General features: G+C 42.4%; 1 pseudogene; it reads left to right on the top strand.

Moving 5' to 3' along the window:
- The first annotated feature begins 2,540 nt into the window (after positions 1-2,540).
- Positions 2,541-2,711, top strand: LOC147917263 (small ribosomal subunit protein uS14 pseudogene; annotated as a pseudogene).
- The last annotated feature ends 1,734 nt before the right edge of the window (positions 2,712-4,445 follow it).

Below are 4,445 nucleotides of genomic sequence, written 5' to 3'. Positions count from 1 at the left end.
CCCAATTAAGCAGCATTGCCTCCCCAATTAGCAGTCCCTTCCATTGGAAATCATTAGGCTTAATTCCATTTCCCAGGAAACATCTCGATCATGGAAGCTCTGTCCCTAACTCCTGAGGCAGCCAGACTCCTGCTGACGTCAGCCTGGCCCTGTCTGGCCTAGCTGATGATGCTAAATTGAGCTCTGGGTCAATTTCCCAATTAAACACATCCATTTAATTACACTATTTTCTAATGTTTAACCAGACCAAGAGTCTGTGTTTCTTAAATTACTTACTAAAGGTAGAGCATGTTCAAAGAAGGAGATGAATTTGTAAGCATACTCCAAAAAAGCATCTCTGTTATAAAAAATAAATCTGAAACACCACAGGGTGAGAGCTACAAAGCACAGCCTGTTTTCTGGATGTAAGATAGGGACGCTACAGGTGCCGTGATTGTCAAAGCGGAGGAGCTACCATTTCTCCCCCTTTTTGTTTCCTTCACTATTCCCAAAATTATTAAATTGAGGGAGAGAAGCTTAGGAGAGAAGAGAACTTTCCAGGTACAGATGCCCATAGATGGCTTTTCAAGTTCTCAGTCTGTGAATTCAAAATGTTTTAGTTGGAAGGTGAGGGAGAGGGACCGAAGGAAGAAGATGATTCAGATGTTCCCACCTGGACGACTGGCAGCAAAATTTCATGTCAGCACTAAAGCCAACTGCTGACTAACAGATTTATAATTTTTTTAGAGATCCTCCTCCTTGGTTGTGTCCAACTCTCTTGTTCCAAATTCAGAGAGCCCCATTCTCATGCTGACAACGGGTTGATTGCCAACCAAGGGGTTCTTTTCTCCCGTCTACACCAGCCTGAAATCCTTCACACCGCCATGTTGCCAAAGCAGCTTTCTTCCCCACCCCCAGCATGGCAACCTCCTCGCTCTCTGCTGGTTTATCTCTTCCTGCCTTCCACTTCATTCTCAGCAGACTTAAGCCTCCAGGGAAGGGGAAAGGGAGGGAGGAAAAGTACAAGATGGAATTGGTTCAATCACAATTTAGAGTCCCTGGAAACTTATCCACGAAAATCCTACAAACACATCTTAATTTTCACTCTGAAATAGACTATGAAGTTCAAATCAAATTCTGTTTCTTTAACTTTTTTCATATCCGTGTTAATCACATTCCAATGAAATTGAAGAGAGAGAAGTGCTCCTCTCCTTGATAGTAAATTTAATATGGAGATGATTAGAAGTGCATTTGTCATTGTTGCCTGGAGAGCTTCATGCATTAGCCCTCCGGAAATTAGATCAACACTTAACCGTTCCTGCCGCTCCCCAATTCCTCACCACAGTGCCGGCCTCTGCAATAATCACCCTCTATTGATTTTTTCCCAGATTATTTACTTTTTAAACTTCATACTCAGCTTATCTTAATTCATTACTATGCAACATTTAGGGACAAACTCCCAAACCCTAGGGGACTTGGATCCTGTCCGCTAATAGGTTGATTATGTGTGTGTATATATATACATATATATATATGTGTGTGTATATATATATATATACACACACATGTACACACATGTACTTATACTATATACATATATATAATTTGTCTGAAGTCAATTGTTTTCTACTGACTTTTACCATTTCTTCCCTCTCTTCCCCAAAGACAAAACATTTAGATCTGATAAAGCATCTGGCCTGTTAGATGAGCTTCCCTTTCTCCCTTACAGCAATCCTGAATGAAAATGTCACTGCTCCAATAGTGGTCTAGAGACATTTCCCAGGTACAAGTCACAATTTGTCACTGGGTTCAGTTTCAAAGCTTTCTGATTGGGGAAAATGCAACTCTTCAAATTTTCCTTAACAAAGTCTCAAGTCATCCCTGAGAATTCAGATGTCTTGCAACCCACGCTTCCCGGGCCTCTGTGCTACCTCCAGGGAGTAAGCCGGATAAAAGACTTGTGATAATAGTAGAGGTGATCACAATACTAATAATAGTTAATAACTAATAATAGTTAACATTTGAGTCCTCACCCTGTTCCAGAAACAATTGGATAGTGCTCTCCCTGTATTATCTCACTTATGTGATAGATATTACTATTACCCACATTTTATGAAAGGGGAAACTGAAGTTTAGAAACGTCAAGCAATTTCCTCAAGAACACACAGTTAGTAACTGACTGTGCCCAGGATCAAACTCAGTTTGTTCTATTTCCAAGTTGTCTGAAACCTCAGAGTAGACCAGGAAGGAAATTAACCCTGAGCAGGTTAGCATCTACTGTCCTCTGTATTAAACCTCAATTTCTGCCCAGCTTACATGAGTGCAGGTTAATTCACTATATTAGCTCTGACCCTGGACTCAGGTTCTGACTTCAGGTGCATCACTTTCCCTCTGTGTTTTAGTTTTCTCATATATGCAATGAGAATATTGGACTAAGTAATCCCATTGGAAACTTCCAGCTCTGACAGTCTAGAGTTCTAGGTAGATGTGATATAGATAGTACTATGGACAGACATTTAAAGTTGGAGAGCCTTTTACCTCCTTGCCTCCAAGAAAGCAAGATGGGTCACCAGCAGCTCCACTGGAACCCTCCGAGAAAATTAGGCCAGAGTTCTCATTCTTGCCGCGTCTGCTCAAACCTGCACAGTCTGATCCGGAAATACGGGCTCAATATTTGCCACCAGTGTTTGCATCTTTACACGAAGGACACAGGCTTCATTAAGTTGGACTAAGTGAAACTTTCTTGAATGGGACATCTGCTTTACCAAAGAAACAATGCTACCTCTTTGTACATAAATTTTTTTTAAATACTTCAAAAAAAATATTTTAAATAAAGTTGGAGAAGCCCTGGGGGGTGATCTAATCTAAGTGTGTCAAATGCACAGCATATGAACTGCCTCTTCCCTCTGCTGTGCCCATGGCAGACATCACTAATGGATCGTGGTCCTCTTTCTTGCTGAGCCCAGTTGTAGCTTCAGAATCCTTTTCAATTCTACACTGAGGAAGCAACTGAGTGAGACAATAGCACATTAGATAAACCTATTTGCTATCCCTGATATTAACCAACTTTCCCTATTCACAAATGAGGAAACTGAGACCCAGAGAGAGTAAGGGATTCAATAAACATCTGTTGAGCAATTAATATCTGCCAAGTCTTGTGTTAGATCCCAAAGATAAAAGGATGAACAAGACACAGTCTTGTGCTTTGACAACTTTCAGTTTAGTGAGAGATGTATGCTGTTAAACAAGCAATTACAATACTGTGTAATGCATATTCTTTGGCCACATGGGAAGGCAACTAACCTAGACTGACAGATTCCTGGAAGGCCTCCTACAGGAAGTACTTCTTAAGCCAAGACTTGAAGGGATATAGACGTTTGTCAGATGAAGAATGGGTGACCATTCTAAATAGAGGGAGGAATCCAACAGTGCAAGAGAGCTCAGACTACTAAGTTATAAGCTGATAGGGATGGCTGGAGACTTGGAGAATAATATATGAGTTAGGGAATGGTGAACAAAGAGGAGGCCAGCAAGGATCAGCCCATCAATGGCCAGACAGACCATGCTATAGAGGACATTCTCCTGGCTGTACTTCTCCCATTGAAAGGTAGGGTCTTTGTCCTTCTCCTTGAAACTTGACAGGCTTGTAACTCCTTCAACCGATATAGTACTGTGGAAATGATTCTATATGACTTCTGAGGCTAGGCCATGAAACGTCATGCAGCTTCCACCTTGTTCTTTGGAACTCTCATTCTTGGAGCCATGAGCCACCATGTAAGAAGACTAACTACCCTAAGACCACCATGCTGGAGGGGCCACATGAGGGTGCTCCAGCTGACAGTCCCAGCTATGCCCAGCCTTCTAGCCCTCCCCACCAAAGTGCTGCATATGTAAGTGAAGCCATCTTGGACTTTAGACCAGCCCGTTACCAGCTGAATACCACCAACTGACCTCTGTTGATGCCCCCACAGAACAGAAAAATTGCCTGGCTGAGCCCTGCCTGAATTCCTGACCCACAATTTATGAGATACAATAAGAAAGCTGTTGTTTTAAGCCACTAAGTTTTGGAGTAGTATTTTTATGCAGCAATAGATAACCAGAACAGCAAAGGAGCATTGAAGGTTTTTAAGAAGGAGAGTGATGTGATTAGATTTGTTCTGGAAGGAGCGCTCAGGCTGCTGTGTGGGGAATGGGCTGGGGAGTGGGGAGAATGGAGCAGAACAGTTCTTTGGGCCACTGCAGTTGTATAGGTAACACTGACCAAGACAGTGACAATGAGGTGAAGAGAAATGCTGAGCTGATTTGAGATATATGTAGAAGGCAGAGTCAAAAGAATGCAGTGACACTGGAGAGAGGAGAGTCAAGAAAGATTCCCAGTTTTCTGGCTCCAGTGACGGGGTGGATGGTGCTACCATGTGCTGAGATGAGAAAGTTTGGAGGAGAAGCATGTATGGGCAGCATGGGGA

This window comes from Ceratotherium simum, chromosome 4 (assembly GCF_057802395.1).
Source record: "Ceratotherium simum simum isolate JZ-2026a chromosome 4, ASM5780239v1, whole genome shotgun sequence".
Taxonomy (NCBI): Eukaryota; Metazoa; Chordata; class Mammalia; order Perissodactyla; family Rhinocerotidae; genus Ceratotherium; species Ceratotherium simum.
Note: the sequence above shows the minus strand (reverse complement) of the source record. Positions and strands in the feature narration are given on the sequence as shown.